This window comes from Mesoplodon densirostris, chromosome 10, assembly GCF_025265405.1.
Source record: "Mesoplodon densirostris isolate mMesDen1 chromosome 10, mMesDen1 primary haplotype, whole genome shotgun sequence".
NCBI lineage: Eukaryota > Metazoa > Chordata > Mammalia > Artiodactyla > Ziphiidae > Mesoplodon > Mesoplodon densirostris.
In genome coordinates this window covers 90,590,922-90,607,782 of record NC_082670.1, presented here as the reverse complement: position 1 = coordinate 90,607,782, position 16,861 = coordinate 90,590,922, and the positions used below count along the sequence as shown (strand labels likewise).

The 16,861-nt window shown below is 46.2% G+C and overlaps 1 protein-coding gene across 6 annotated transcripts in view; it reads left to right on the top strand.

Annotated features, from left to right (window-relative positions):
- The window catches only part of FOXP1 (forkhead box P1), a 602,050-nt gene that overhangs the window by 481,943 nt on the left and 103,246 nt on the right, over window positions 1-16,861 (top strand). Inside the window, exon 1 of one of the 6 annotated variants that reach the window (XM_060111625.1) lies at window positions 14,266-14,352. The exons of the other annotated variants lie outside the window; for them this stretch is intronic. The gene's annotated coding sequence lies outside the window, so the exon portion shown is untranslated. Of the gene's footprint in view, window positions 1-14,265; window positions 14,353-16,861 lie in introns of those variants that run through there. 6 annotated transcript variants of the gene reach the window in all.

Genomic DNA, 16,861 nt, shown 5'->3' with positions numbered 1-16,861 from the left:
GTTTGTTGATTTCTGCATTGAGAAACATTTGTCTTTGAAGCACGTACTAAGATGCAGGCAGCGTGTTAGGTGTCATGTGAAGGTGACAGGAGGGGTCAACACTGACGCTGCGCCCGACATCGCCTGGTGCTTTCAGTCTGGAGTAGGCTGATACCACAGATAAATGCGAATGACCCCTGGTGTGAAACTGTTCTTGGTAATTGTCAAATAGTTACGGTAGCAACTCCAGTTTAGATGTTATGAAACGCTGGACTGCACACATTTAGAAAACTGATCACAATACATCTGAAATCGCGCGATTCTAGGCATTTAGCGATGACAAAAATTGCATGTGGAAGAAGGAGAAGGAAGAGTTAATATTCTGAGCTGAAGAATCACGATTTTTTTTAAAACCTCAGCAGGTTGAAATTCTGGATCAAAATGAAAAAGATCTTTCATGGGAATAAATGCACAGCCCATACCCTTGCCCAAGTGCAGAGTAAAGAGCTCTGACTTACCAGTGGTTCAGGTGATAGTTAGGGGATGATTGTAAAACCAGTAGGAGCCAATTGTGCCGTACTGAGAGGCGGGGGCCCCGAGGACCCTAGGCTGCATTAATAGCGTAATGAAGAATTGAGGCTCTGTCTTCCTAGGGGGACAGGTGACACTTGGCCTGCTGTGCTTATTTCTGGATGCTACGTTTGAAGGGGGTAGGGGCACACCCGAGCGGGAGGCCTTGTACGTGACCTGTCAAACGCTGTCCTGGGGACTTCCCTGGTGGCGCAGTGGTTAAGACTCCAAGCTCCCAATGCAGGGGGCCCGGGTTCGATCCCTGGCCAGGGAACTAGATCCCACATGCGTGCCACAACTAAGGAGATGGGGAGCCATAACTAAGGAGCTCGCCGGCCGCAACTAAGACCTGGTGCAACCAAATAAATAAAAAAAAAAATTTATTAAAAAAACAATAGCTGTCCTGATCTCTGAAACAAAACCAGGTCTTGTTTGGTACTTTAAGGAGAAGGACAAAACCGAGATCGTGTGAGGCCCTGGTAGGAAGGGGCACAACCACTATGGTGCGGGGTTACATTGAACCATCCCTTGGGATTAACTTGGTCCCTCAGTGGGCAGTTCCCAGAACCCAGGTGACCAAAGAGAAGTAAGGTCTTGCCAGCACTGGGTGTTCAGCCACTATCTGTGGCTGTTCTGTGGCCCTGATGAAGTGTGGGCTGTGGCCGTTCTCTAGGTTTTTTCCTGCGTCAGGCAAGAGCCTCCAGAAGCAGCGCCAAGTGAAGTAGAGATGCCTCGAGCAATGAACATCCTTTTTCAGGGTGTCTGATGTTGGCAGCAGCTCAGGAAATTGCTTTTCCCGCCCTGCCAGCCTCATCTCCATTCAGGATTCTTTTCATTTGACGAAATTAGCAAGACAAATGAAAGACGGATGATTTTTTTAAAAAAAAATCTGGATCGCCGTTGACCTGCAGTAGGTACAGGACTACTGCACGTATTGGACTTGTACTGGACTTAGTGACTTGAGTTTATTCACAGCTATAAAATGTGAAGTGGTTCGTGTAATCCTTGAATCATCGTTAATATTCAATTTGTCTTTTTTAAACTTTCAGAGAAGCTGATTGATCATTGATTGCTCTATATAAGTCCTTTTTTTTTTTTTTTGGCATGTGAGGTCACTCTATCACGAAATTGTCATCGACAAGATTTTAGCCCCTGACCTGGTGACATAGAGGTGCCTGTCTTGCCGTTGAATATGCGTGGCCCATATAGAGATGCTGTTATTTAACGTGCACTTAGTTACTTCTTCTTAGCCCCATACTACAAGTTGAGAAAGAAGAAAGAGTGTGGAATTTGTCTCTTGGAGCTTATAGTTTAGAAAACATATGCACATGAAACAAATAGAATGAGAGAAGGAAGGAACAGACGAACAAAGGAGAGAGAAAGAGAAAACATTAATTCGTTTGTTTATTCATTTGTTTATAAATTCATCCGATATTTGTTAAGGGGCTCTTATGTACCAGGCACTCTTTTTGGCATTTGGTGAGTGAATTACTAACTGATAGAATGTGGATATGTCCAGCATAGACAGTAACTGCGGCAGCAGCTCAGGGAGGTGATCCCACCCCCAGAGTTAGCACCACGGGCGAGAAGATGCCTGAGTTGTAGAGTGGCCTCTTCCGCTGTCTTACATGTGTACGTGTGTTTGTGTTTCTGTCGAGGAGGATGATTTGCCTGATGGAGGAGTATATTTTGTTCAGACGCGGCTCCTTTCTCCTTTTCTGTAACATGCGATTTCACAGGTCTAGACAGGACTTGAGTTGTCCTTCCTGCACCCACTTAGTTCAAAAGGAACACGTGAATAAAAATGAGCGAGAACCACCTTCACCCCAGCACAGTGAGGCTACCTTCGGAGAACGCGCACCAAGACCAGACCTCAAGGTGGAGGGACAGGAGCCTTGCCGCCCAGGGGGAGTGACATGTCCAAGACCAATGGCGGTCTTGACTGTGCTGGTTTTCTTAGAGCTCTCTTTCGTTTCCTGAGGGCTTAGCGTACAAGACCTTAACATTTCATAAGTTTTGCCCCTGTATTAGATGTGGATTCTCTTCATGCTTTCATTCTATCTAAATGTATAATAAGATGTCCAGGGCTTCCCTGGTGGCGCAGTGGTTGAGGGTCCGCCTGCCAATGCAGGGGACACAGGTTCGTGCCCCGGTCCGGGAAGATCCCACATGCCGCGGAGTGGCTGGGCCCGTGAGCCATGGCTGCTGAGCCTGCGCGTCTGGAGCCTATGCTCCGCGATGGGAGAGGCCACAACAGTGAGAGGCCCACGTACCGCAAAAAAAAAAAAAAAATGTCCACATCTGATGCAGCGTTATTTAAACCCTTTGGTGACCAAAATATCTCATCCTTGAGTCTCTGCTCCTTAGCATCCATACTTTGGGTTCTGTGTCAGACTCACCCTCCAAAAACTCGCAGAGTCAAAATCTCTGGATCAGAAAGATCGGAATATACAGGTTTGAGAGCATGCCAGGATAGGAATACAGAACATCACCCTCTGCAGACTTAGGGGAAAGTGTGTGTGGCGGGGGGGGTGTGTGTTTGAGCCAGCTCAGGTCAAGGCTGGCAGAGATCATTGTTACATACTGGACATGATCTAGATGAAGAGCAGAGACCATGCCCTGAATGAGAAGAATGAGGAGAGGAAGAGATGAATGCATTTCTGAGATGAGAAATTTGGGTGAAATTGGGAGAAAGAAGAAAAACCCTTTGATCTCAAAGAAAGGGAGTTGTAGCAGGAATTATCATTGCCCCAGCCTTGTTAAACACCTTGCAGTTCCCCGGTGTTAATGGCTCATGCCGTCTCCCGTGTGAACATGTGTACACACTCTTCCCAGTAGCTGAAATATCCTTCCCCAGCCCTGCCTGCCCAACTACCTGGGACAGACCCATTATCCTTAAATACGCAGCATAATCCTTGTCTTATTCTAAAAGCCCCTTTATTCCCTCAGGCCAAGGAGAGAGCCCCTCTTCTCTGCCCTTTGCATGGGTGTCTCTCTCTTTTTTAATTCAGCAAATGATCAAATGATGGCTGATGCCATGCCATGCCCTCTGAGAACACGGAGAGAGTTCTGCTCCTTACCTTGGGTAATGAGGGTGTTGGAAACTTTGAAGGGGAGCTTAAAAGCAGCTCATTAGGTCAAAGGGCCCTGATTGTTTGGGTGTAAGCTGAGCCCTCGCTGGGGCCGTGGTGGCTGAGGTTCCACCAAGGGCTTTCCTTCCCAGAGACGGTGGTAGCAAAATATCATCAAAACATAGACTGGGGGGCTTCCCTGGTGGCGCAGTGGTTGAGAGTCTGCCTGCCGATGCAGGGGACACAGGTTCGTGCCCCGGTCCGGGAAGATCCCACGTGCCGCGGAGCGGCTGGGCCCGTGAGCCATGGCCGCTGAGCCTGCGCATCCGGAGCCTGTGCTCCGCAACGGGAGAGGCCACAGCGGTGAGAGGCCCGCGTACCGCAAAAAAAAAAAACAACAAACATAGACTGAGGGTTCCGTAAATTAGGTCTCACGTTGGCCAGCCTATATGTTCTCAGCGCTCAGGGCAGACCCCTCCATAGATTATCCCAGTGGGTCCTTGAGAATTCATTTAAGAAATCAGCAAACTCCTTCACACGCCCAAGTGATGATGTGGCTGGTGGATCTGGCGAACCCCGGTGACCTGGAGCTTGAAGTGGGGCTGCCTCATGACCCTGGATTTAAAAAACAAAACAACCAAGTGCCTTCTTGCATTGTTAAGATTCATTGGATGAAAGGGCTACTACTACTTAGTTAAAGTTTGGAGTTAGGGTTGATACTAACACAACACAGAATTTTGGAGTTAGGGTTGATACCACGTCACAGAAAAATAAGAGGTCGACGAGAGTAAAAAAACAAAACAAAACAAGCATTTTGCCTTCTGGTACAGTATTTCATTATAGCAAAAGGAAAAGACTGAAGGAAAAGCAGTGTATAGTAACAATAAGAATGGTATTAGGAAACATTTAAGTGCTTCCCAGGCATTGACCCATTTTATCACATTTAATCCTTGGAACAACCCTCTGGGAAAAGTCCTGGGATTAGTTCCCTTCATAGATATAGAAACTGAGGCACTTAGAGACGAATAATGTACCAAAAGTACAGTCAGGAAGTGGTGCAGCCAGCATTAGAACCCATAGCAGTCTCTTTCCAAAGCTGTCATAGCAAAGTGTCTGGGTGCCTTTTATGATCAGGGACATGATAAGTCCCATCACCGTGACGTTCCATCTTTACAGCTAAGATGCTATTGCCAGGAGAGCTCCAGCACCATCCAGCCTAGGGCTACTAGGACATTGCCTGGTGCCCAGCGATGTATTGGAAGAAGATGAAAAGTCCGTCTACCTGTTTGTCTGTGTGTCTGTCTCTTCTCAGTAATGGACATGGGAGTGTGAGGGGTTCCTTAATCAAGGAGAAGTAACTCAAGACAGTGCACGAGCCCTTGTTCCACTGCCTCTCCTCCCAGCCCGGTTGTGGCTACAGACAGATTCAGGGCCAATTTCACGTTCACGTGGTGGGCCAGGGTTGTCACTGTGGATTCCTGTAAGAAGCAAAGAGGCTCTCAGAATTTTACCTTTGTCTTATTTCAGGTTCTATTCATGCTGACCAATCAGTGGCTCTTTGTCACATCCCTTTGCCAAGTGAGTAAAACTGGACCCGCCTCTTTGTTCCTCCAGACCTAGTTCTAGCCCCCAGCCTGGTCTCCAGCCTGGTCTCCAGCTTGGCGTATGGTACAAAAGCCTTGTTTCAGAGTCATTCAAGTCCCGCTCCTCTCCTTACTAGCTGTGAGATACTGAATACGTCATTTCAACTCTCAGAGCCTGTTTCTTCATCTGTTAAGTGGGCACAATAATGCCTCCTTCATAGGCCTGTTTTGAGGATTAAGAGATATTATGGAAAGTGCCAAACCCATCATGAGCTCCCGGTAAATATGTGCTGCATTTCTCAGCCATCCTGTTACCAGGCACCAGCCCTTCCTCCCGCTTTTTCCCTTTCTTTGGCAAACCCTGTTCTGAGGTCCTGGTACATACCTCCTGATTTGTAACCGGCAGGCTGTTTTCAGTACTCCCAACACCACCTCCTTGATCATGACTGGCTTTGGGCTTTGTTTTCTTAGCTCTTATCTCAAAGTCACCTGAGCTCTGAAACCAGGAAGCGAGAGGCTCCCTAAGGCAGGACTGAGCTCTGGCGGGGAGAATCACACCCCTCCTCTTTCATCCACCCGCCAGGTGACCTCAGATGAGTCTCCTTGCTGACATCGGAGAGGTTGCTGGGTGCTAGACACTTGTGACCAGGTGCTTGCCAGGCATCAGATCAAAGATGCACACCAGTGCTCTCAAATCAGGGAAGCTGAGTTTAAAGATTGACCCCCCCACACACACCTCAAAAGTAATAAAAGAAACTGCGAGGCAGATAATTGCTCCCATTTTACAGATGAGGAAATACAAACAAAATGAACTTTTGTGACTACCTAGTTTGCCGGTGAGTAGCAAAGATTGGATTCAAACCTGCGTCTCTCGCACTGCAAACTCCAGGTAACCTTCTCCACGTGCCACGGTATATATATAATAGGATTCCTGTTTGGTAGGTTATCATGAGAAGGATGAGGGAGTATATGGCGGGGCTTTGCCACTTCAGAAGGCTGGCCAGAGGGAGGGACGATGGCTGTTGATGTTTTACACTGTGTGTGCCGAGCCGGGAAGATGTCAGGAGTAGCATGAGGTGGGGAGAAGAAGTTGGTGGGGCAGTGGGATGGTGAATGGATAAGAAAGGGTGTCAGAGGACAGTTCACCACAGAGCTCCCTGATTTCAAAGGCCTGGCCTGTTGGGTTGTGACATTACATAGATGTGTCCTGACCCATCTCAAAAATTGGACCTCACTGAATTTAATTAAGATCAATTAGACATTCCTCCTGTTGTTCAAACACACAATACCTTATTTGTCTGAAAAGAACAAAGTTCTATATGACCTGAAAGTTTCCTGCTTCATCTATTGCTTTTCCTCAAGAGGGATGAAATGCCGTTTGAAACAATAAAAAAATAAATAATTGGCCTGCAGGCTGGACTGTCTGCTTTTCTGTATGCATTTTCTTAAGACGAGAGTTATCAGATCTCAAAAGGAATCTAATATCTCTGTGATGCTATGCTTCCTTGCAAATTTCCCTTTTCATCCAGCCCAAACCTTACCTGTGGCTTCATCCTGAGATGGAAATGCCAGCCCCCACCAGTAGTTACCTGGCGCATAAAGCTTTCCTCTCTCCTTTCCGGTATGAAACAGCCAGAAGCAGGTGAATGGCTTGCGAGGTTGGACCAGAAATTGAGAACATTGTTTTGGTGGGAGCAGGCGTGATGGAAAGAGAGAGCTTTGATGGTTAAAGAAGAGGGAAAAAAATCACAAGGAAAAAGGACGTAAATATGTTTGGAAGTCAGGTGATTTTAGCCTCCTCCTCTGAGACCCCCACTCAATTCACCAAGTCCTAAAGCATGTTAGTGACTTATTCAATGGAGCACAAGTTACTGATGTTTCACAGGGTTTATGACCTAGAGAGGATCAGAATAAGAGCTTTCGAGTTGTTTTCCAAAAAAGTTTTCCCTCCCTTTGTTTCCTGATATTCTGGTGACACAATAGTGCCTAAGATTCAAGAGTTCTCAAATCCTGTTTATATTTTTTAACTATATTCTTGGTAGTTTTATATATGGCATTAATTGTAAGCTAAAAAGCACCTAGAAATTAGTTCCTCTGCTAGGGTAAAATGTGTACCTGGCACATAATAAGTAGTTCGTAGTGATAGTTTTTGTTATTATTATTATTAAAGAAAATATGGAGAGTATCTTATCCGTCTTTCTCTTTGTTTAGGTGAAGTGTGGAGTCTCTGAGAGGTGAGGGGATGTGAGCACGATCACCCTGTTAGCTCATGACAATGTCATTGACAGACCCCCGTGTCCTATCTAATACTCCTACACCGTCTCAGGGTTAAACCGAGCACTTGAGGCCACTTTGGACTAGAAAAGATCTGCCTACCTGTTGATGGACCTGTTGGGAGACTCCCAATTTGGAATTGTTTGCGAAACTACCTGAGCTTTCAAAGAGTGGGAAGTGGACGCTGAGGGTTGTGGACCTTAAGGTCCTGCTTCAGATTCGGTCCCTGAGTCCGTACACCTTTCCTCTCTTCCCAGCCTTCCTCTTCCATCCCCTGTCCCCTGCCAAGAACTGGCCTCATCACTTTTCTGTAGGAAAGAAGACCAAATCTTTGGATTTTTCTATGGTCTCTTTTCAAGGCAGAGGTGTCTCTCTGTGTGTGTGTGTGTGTATGTGTGTGTGTGTGTGTGTGTGTGTGTGTGTAATCGGTTACTGTTAAGGAAAGAAAAGCCATAGAGAGCTCTAGGGCCCCAGAAAGGGTTTTCAATGTCGTAATTTCTATGCCACACAGCGTGGAAGGCAATTATCTTTGGAGGGGATTCCGCAGCCCTGCACGGGCTTCCCTGGTGTAAGATTTATTGTCAGCTGGATTGCGTGTTCGTTATAAGAGCATTTGCTCGGCATCTAAAGCGCTGTCAAGAGTGCTACTTCCTGAATGTTTCCGAGGTTGCGACTGCTAAGCTTCACTTTCCCGTCTTGGAGATACATTTTTGAAATGGGATGCAGGGATTTGTAAGGCCTCGTGCTTCCCATTGACGCTGACAGGAGCTGCCTCGTTCAAACCTTGCTTGCTGCCGCGGAAATTCACCAGCTGATGCCCAGAGCCCTCCTCCCTACCCGCCTGGCTCGCATACCAGGGCACCTGTCGTGGGGAGCGAGCCTGGCAGCGCGTCCCGCTGTTTGGGGGGGACTCATGCCAGCTCATCAATCTCCGAGTTCACTGTTGTCTTACTTAAACAAAGGATAGACGAAAGCTCTTCTTTTCCTCTTTTTTTTTATCCCTCTTCCTTTTATATGGATCTTATGAATGCCTGAGGAAAACTTGAGCCGCGAGCCAGCTAAATATACTGTATCATGAAACCTTAGGGACCACTGAAATGGGAACAGTGGCCCTTTACTGCTAAGAAGGTGTTTTATTGAAAATGTACCGACATACCTCTCCCCGGAGAGGGAGCAAAGGAGAAGGCAAGGTGCCCAGCAGTAATACAGGTTGTTCTCTTAGGTGAGCTAAAATACAGAGTTCGGCACTCCTGTGCTCTGAGCCAGCCGGCAGTAGAGTAGACGGATGTGCATTTTTACATTAAAAGTGCCATATTTCACCCTCGGCATCTCCTCCCACCCCCCCACCCCCACCCCCACCCCCACCCCCGTTTTTTTTAAGTGTCTTAATTTATATATTCCAGTTAATAGTTCATTACATGGCCTTTCTCTCTCCAGCTTTTGAAAGTTATCTTTGGACTAAGTTGAGGTAGTCGAAATGTCCTAGTCCTGGCAGGCTTACCAGCAGAGGGCAGGCGTAAAGAAGGTTTTGACATGAGGGTGTGTCAGCCTAGGGTCACAGGAGGGTGGCGTGGGCCGGGAGGGAGACTGGTGAGCATTGTTCGGAGGGCAGGATGGAACACGCTCCCTCTGCCTCTGCGCAGGCCTGCTGCGCACCTCGGGTCACCCGAAAAACTGACTTTCCTGCCTAAAGGTGGCCAGTGCCTTAAAATGATACTCAGTGATTTCTACATAATTAAACATTAAAAAAAAAATTCAAATGTCATCTCATCACCCAAGAGCCGTTTCTTCTTTTCCCCTTCAGTGACCCAGTTCTGCTTGTGCCTAAAATCGAGAGTTTGCACATGGGTGTGTAGTCAGCACCGTCAACTCTTCGGGGTGGCGGGGGGTGGTGGTGAATAAGGCCTCGTGCTTAATGGTGATAGTGATTCTTTCTTCCTGATACCTGAAGGGAAGAGCTCTTTGGGAAATGACCTCCTGCCCTAAAACATGTCCCCTTTTGAGGCTTTTGTGCACCTCGGTGTAATCTGTTCTAACCTTATGGTAGAAGCAATCCAGTAATACATTGTACATTATATTACAATGAGATTATAGTTCGAGCATAAATGAGAGAGAGTAATTTGTTACTGTCAATCAGATGCAGAGTTTGGAATGGATGTTGCCATTTTTCTTTCCCAGACAAGATTTTGTTTACCGGTGACATTCTATGAATATCTTTACATTTCGAGTGAGGGACTCTTTTTTTTTTTTTTTTTTGGAGAGAGTGGTAAATGTTTTCCATACCTTCTGTACCCATCATATTCATAAGTCACCTGAATGTTGACACGTCACAGTGTGTATCTAGAAAATTAACCAGGAGCAATCGCATTATAAGATGTTGCATCAAATGAAGATGCTGATGACAGTTTGGAGGGTGTCACAGGAAGAAATGTAAACTCCTTCGCAAGAGTGAGAACTTGCAGTCTTTTCCCTTGGCTGAGCGGGAGCGAAAGAAAAGCAACGTAATTGCCTTCATTGTCCACAGACATAACAGTGACATAAACAATAGCAATCTGGAGCTAACTGCCTTAGCTCCCTGTAGATGGATGATGTATTAATTTATATTTTTAAGTAAAAGCCCCACTTAAATCAAGAAGGAACGGCAGGTCCTTGGAGACAAGTGCCCAAATGTCCGGAATCGGGCATGTCTGTTGCAGTTTAGTCTCTCTAATTGGCTGCTGGTTGGCGGTCTTTGGAGACATGAGAAATAACTAAAGCAGGGCTCCTTCTGGAGAGACTCGCTTCCCTGGGAAGGTCATCAAGCCCACTTCTGGGGCGAGGGGCCTAAATTCTGTAGTCCTGCCCTTTCAGTGTGTTCTCTAGCAACAGGGTCAGTTGGTTGAATCTCTTTAAGTTCTGTCGTTTCAGACAGAATATGTTCTGGGTACTCCACGAAACGAATGGTTAAAAAGAAAGGAAATAAGTGTTCAAGGAAGGGCTGTTTGGAAGAAGATGGGGAATTGAATTAAGATTTTGGCCCCTTGAAATTCCCTGGCGGTCCAGTGGTCAGGACTCCACGCTTCCACCGCAGGGGGCACGTGTCCAATCCCTGGTCGGGGAACTAAGATCCTGCATGCTGCACAGCACGGCCAGAAAAAAAAAAAAAGAAAGAAAGAAAAAGATTTTGGTCCTCATGAGCAAGTTGATTTTTTTCAACCCATCAAACTGTTCATCCCTTGGTAGAGATAACTGACTTTATCTGGGGAGGTGTCTCGCTCTCAGTGTTGCTTAGAAATATGCGAGCCAGTGCCCATTTACATGTCCTTTTTCTGGTGATTGCCAAGCAGCTCCGGCTGGAGCCGAGGACCACGTGGGCCCAGCACCGTGGCTGGTGCCTCCTCCTTGGCCGTGCCATCCATCAAAGTGTGGGAATAACGTCCCGACAAGATGCTCCTTCTGACTCTGCGTTGAATACATCTTCTCTACATTCTCAGCTCTGAATGGGCAATAAAACCTTTCACTTTCTTCTGCATTCAAGGCTAGGGCTCAGCAGAACCAAATAAAATACATGATTTGAGTCCCAGGTGTGTTATTTGGTGGTTAGAGTTTGGTGTGGGATCATAGTAATCTGTTCTTAAGTACACAGCCAGCTGCACAATGGACTCATTTAGCAACTGACAGGTTTCTTAATATGTGGTGTTTGAACAAGGGCTGTGTCTGTTGTGGGTGTTAGGATGTGGGCATCAAAAATATTTTTCAGTAAGGTATTTAGCATTTCCTTCACTCTTCCTTAAACATTAGCCCCCCCCCCCCCCAGGTATTCATTTTATATTATCATGGCCTCTTTTTCTGGAACTATTCAGTGTCTTGTTTCCCCTTGTGGCCCGTGGAGCTGGGTGTGTTTGATTCTTAGACAGGGAAAAGAAAAAAAAATCATTTTGCCTTTCTAAACTTCAGCTTCCTCCTCTGTAAAATGGGGATTGCAATTTCTGTTCACATTGTGACAACTAAATGAACCCCTGTGGCTGAGTAACCCATTCTAAAGCCTGCCCCTCAATCCAGATTTTTCTAAAGCTCCCGCAATCCAAATATCTAAATGCTGCTGCTTTTATTTTTATTTTATTTTATTTTTTTGCCTTTCCAACCCAGCCTTTCCAAAATGACCTGGCACTCATAGAACAAATGGCATCAACTAAGTCTTCTAAATCACTGCGCCTTTTAACATTTATATTGTATTCCAGCCATTGAAAGTTCCAGTTCTCACTGAATTCCAGGCACAGGGCAGGTAGACAGGACCACATGGAAAGGGATCTTTTTTTTTTTCTCAAGTTTTTTGTTTTCAAAATATTTATTTATTTGGCTGCGCCAGGTCTTAGTCGAGGCACACGGGATCTTCGTCATGGCATGCAAACTCTTAGTTGCGGCGTGTAGGATCTAGTTCCCTGGCCAGGGATTGAGCCTGGGCCCCCTGCCTTGGGAGCGTTAACCAAAATGGCCTGGGCATATAAAACTTATCCAGGTTTATCTCTGATGGTATATTTCCTTGCCTAGAAGTAGCCTCTGAGTCACCATGTCATGTTTGGAGAGAGGGTGGGAAGGGCTCCAGGTGGCCTCTGCTTTTGCTAAGCTACTTTGTCACCTCCCCCCTTATCCAAACCATTAGTCCTCAAAACACCACCTCCCCAAGGGGCCTTCCCAACCCTCTCCTGATCCACTCATCTCCCCCTGCTCTGTGGTCTTACGGTGTTTCATGCCACCACCATGCAATTTAGTATTTGTGTAACCACCGCATTGCATCACTCTCTAATTATTTTGTGTGAGGCTGGACTCCACAGCTGGGTCACAAGCTTCTGTAATGTTTGTTGTTTGCTTGTTTGTTTGGATGCTCCCGGGAGACAATTAGCTTACAAACGCAGACCTGCAAAGGAGGTAGGCCAACCTGTAAAAGCATGCTTGAGTTTTATGGATGCCTCTGAAAGAATTTGTCTTTAAAAAAAAAAAGAATTGCTCCTTTAAAGGGCACCCTGATGTTGTTCACAGACGTTAAATCTCTAATGAATTTTAATACCTTTGAAAAAAAATCGCATGTGGATTTTGAAATGAACATTGCTCCTCTCTCACTGTGCCTTGGTTGGAGAGAACTTCCTATATTTTTATTTCCTGTCTTTGGGGCCCTGCCGGCCCCTACGGAAGGAGGGCCTTGTCTCTTTAAGAGTCAGAACTCTACTGATTCATGGTACACTGGCAGATTTAAGGCCCCTCTCCCCAAAAAAGAATGCCCTTGGTTCTCTGTTGAATATTCATGAGAGGGTGGGGTCACATTTTTGTGACCTGAAAAACTTCCATTAATAAATTTGTTATCTGACACAAAAACACTTTAGGGTGGAGCTCGATCAGTGCTGCACTCATTTAACATCTGATCATAAGTTGACAGTCAACTGGCGCTTTTGTCTCTTTTGCTGGCGGATTAATGGGGGAATTGTCTGCTCCCGAGCTGACCTGATTGAAATTCAGGCATTTGCTTGATCGGAAGTAGTATCAATATGCTTTCTGGTTTGTAGTAACCTGCGTTAACACCTCAAATGGAAAAATACTTTCAAGTAAAACTGAAATTAGTGGAGTAGGATTTGTGGCCTTTTTTTTTTTAATTGAGGGAAAATACGTAATCATTAATGTCACGACTACTTTTCCTCGAATATTTTTAAGAAAAATAATTTAAAAGTTAGAGTTTTGTTTGTTTGTTTTGTAAGTATAGGCCAAAAAGTTTTTCCCAAAATTGAACAAGGGTAAATTAGAGAGGTGATTCTAGATCTGCCGAAAATGACTAAATTAACCTGGCACCGAAATCGGGCCAGTTGAGCCCACCAAGTTTAGCATATTGGTGACTTTTTTTTTTTTCTCCTCACACTGTACTCAGGTTTAAACAGCATTAAACAGCAGTGACTAATAGAGGTCATCTTCAAGTGCTCATTGAGAGTAGCCTGTGTTGATGTTGTTGTATAAATAAGAACGGAATTTAGAGAATTATTTCTTAGCCAAAGAGTGGCAGATGCTTGCTTCAGCAGCTGTCGTTCTAGAGGGCAAGGAGCTTCGTTCAGCAACGAGGTACGTTGGTTGTTATTTATTTCAACCCCCGTGTCGGGTTCGTTTTCCTCTGTGCGCACAAGCACACTCTGGCGAACCCGGCTCTTGGAAAGAAAAGGGGGGAAATAAAAGAGGCCAACGCTGGGTTAAACCAGGGACGTGAAGCGAAAGTTCTCCCGCAAAGGCCGTTTTCGAGGAAGTTCTCCTGCGCTGCCTTTGAGCCCCGCATCCCCTTCCGATTCTAAACAGTTGCTCCGAGCAGTCGGGGTGTGCGCCGGACGCGCCAGTTCCCCTGCGTTGCCGCTCGGGTTGTTCTGAAAGGCCGGGACAACTCTTTGTCCGTTTCCAAGAGGAAACAAACACAGCCACCCCACCAAAAAGCCCCGACCCGGCAGCCCCGGCCGGAGGGAGAGATGCGCGCCGCGCCCGGCTTCCCAGACGTCAGCCGGAGGCGGGTCAAAGGGTTAACAGCAATTAAGCGGAGTTGCTCCCGAAACAAAAGCCGGGTTTCAGCCGAGCGTGATTTCACCTGCCGCGCGGAGGGGGGCCGGGGGGCGCGGGCGCGGGCCGCGGGCCGCGGAGCCCATTGTGTGGGGCGCGGCGCGGCGCGGGGTGTTTAGAGGCGGGTTGTGATTGGTGGAGCAGGGCGGGGCGGGTGGGCGCGGCGCGGCGCGTCTTGTCAGCCCGCGAGCCGGAGCGCCCCTGCGCGCGTGCAGTCCGCCTGCACGCCGAGGCCGCCGGACCCCACGCCCGGCCCGCGCGGGCGCCCTGAGCCGGCTCCGCGCGCCTGGCGGCTACATGGAGAGTGTCAGGTTGGTCCCTGTGATTGATCTTTGCCGTTCTGCTCTCCTTCCCCGGGCTCCGCGGTGCCAGCTTCCTGGGGCCTCGCTGGGGAAGGCAGGAGCGCCCGAGGGTTTATAAGTTGAGTCTTTTGGAAAAAAAAAATAATAATAACCATCGCTGTTTACCAACTTGGGTGGGAGTTGCGCTCTGGAAGTGGAGGCGGGGGGAGGGAGTGCGGGGGTGGGAAGAAGCAGCTCCAGGCCTGTGGGTCCTGGAAGATAGAGATTCGCCGCCCCCCCCCCCCCGCCGTTTCTCTCTTGCTCTCCCTTTTTAAAAATGTTCATGGGTGGGGTGTAGTTGAGAGTTGAAGGAAGTCCTGCTTGTGTTTTGCTTTCGCGCTCTCGCTCGCTCGCTCTTTCTTTCTTTTTTTTTTTTTTTTCGTTTGCGACTGGTTTTCTGCCGTTCTGGCCTTCAGGCAGCCACTTTGGTAAAACCCTCGCCATCACTCCATTCGGGGGACGTATCTGGGGTGTGATTTATGTCACTTTCAGAGCGTGTGACATATACAAGGAGCCTTCCATCTCAGTGTAACCCCGTGTGGATGTTTCTTTGCTTCTGATAGTTTGTTTCTATATCTGTCTAGGCTATTTTCAGCTTAGCTGTTCAAATTCAAGGAGTTCACACACAGTCACGGGGGGAGGGGGACGAATAAAGCCGCACACAGAAAAGGGCAGGCTGGCGGAGGGACACTCAGGCAGGTTTGGGCGTCTCAGCCTCTGTTGCATTACTTTGCTGGTTGATTAAGTAGTGAGTGGGCTTTGGGTTAGGACGCGCAGCAGACTGAGGAATTGTCAGGGGGTGCTCCCATCCGAACCGGCTTTGAATGTAGCTACCTCAAGACGGTCAGTGGAAATGAGACTTTCTTGGTTCTCCCCGCCCAAGTGTCGTGATGGGAAGGAGGGGACCTTTAGGAAGTGGGTGGTAAAGTTTTAGAGCAAAGTACATATAGACTCTTTCCTCTTTGGGATTAACTCCTTCAGGGCCTGCCGGTTCGGAGTAAAATATCTTAATAATTTTATACTCTTATCCACACAGACCAAATGTTCTAATCAAGCCAATTTAAAAATGCAAATCACCTAATTTCCATAGATTCCAACATTCTGAAAGTGACACGTTTGGGGGAAAAAATTAAGCCTAATAACAGGAAATGTGAGTCATACTATCAGTGACTAATCTGCTTAAGAAAAAAATAAGTTACATTTATTTTATTAGGAAGTCAGTGTTAAAGAAGCCATTTTTTTAACTTCAAATCGAGTGAAGTTTTTATTTTAGAGGCGGCCTTTTTTTGCCTTTTTTTTTCCCATTTGTTTGTAATAGATTTTCCAAGAGGAATGCTCAGTCAAAGCTGGTTTATGTGGTAAAGTGTTCAAGCTAGCATGTCATTGTCAAAAACCTCAAACATGATCACATTAAGATTCTAGTTTAGGATCTGTTGCTGGTATTGTTGTTTAAAAGAATACAAAGCTTTCTCGAATATTAAGACTCCTCACTAAGTAAACCGAATGAAGACTGAAGCACATTCTCCTAATTGATGCCCTTTGCTTACACTGAAAAAAGGTCTACTTCTGTTTTACGTGATTCTTTGTAGCTGCCTGACACATTTCAGTGGAAAATGTGTAAAAATGAAACCAAAATACAGACTGCCTACCCAGAGACACTGGCTGACTTACTCTAGGATGTGATAGAGCTGAACTGAAAACGGATTGGGCTGACACTTGATAATCAAAGTTGATTTATTGTTCATTAGTACTGCATTAGCCCTTTCAGGCAAGACAGTTATTTGTGTAGTGGCCTGTCAAGAGCAAGACTGTGAGCACCTGTCATTTCTAAGGCATGAGATAAGCAACCAGATATTAAGCTGATGCAAATAAAAATACGTTGGACTAGGTAAAGGGCCACATGATCCTAAATTTTTTCTTTAAAAGAAAAAAGAGCATGGGTCACTACCAATCTGTAAGAAGAAATCTATTAACAATATATATATATTTTTTACCCTAGGGACTGCTTATAGTATGAAAGTAGTGGGCTTTATGCTCTCTTATTTGCCCCCAAAACTTTCTTTTCTACCCATACGTGCAGCTCATTTGATAAAAAGTTGGTCAGTTAAGGAAATGAGGAGCGTAACATGTCAGTTCTTTAATCTGAGTAATTCAAGAAAGGTAGGCTTCCCATTTGTGTTGTGTTTTTAAATAAACATATTTCATTAAATGAAACTCTCCTAAGCATGGGCTGATTATATGAAGATGTGATGACATCATAGCTAAGCTATGCTAATGTCGGATAATAATGTCAAGGGCAGTTTCTGCAATGTGTTTCACTCTCGATTTTTTTCTTCCCTCCCTGGAAGGGAATGATCTCATGACATACAATAGAAAACAACCTAAGTGTCAAAAGAAAACAAAATTAGTGAACTTTTGTCTGCAGCCATAGAAACGCGGATTAACTCATATTTTTCCAGAGGACGGAATGGAAACATTC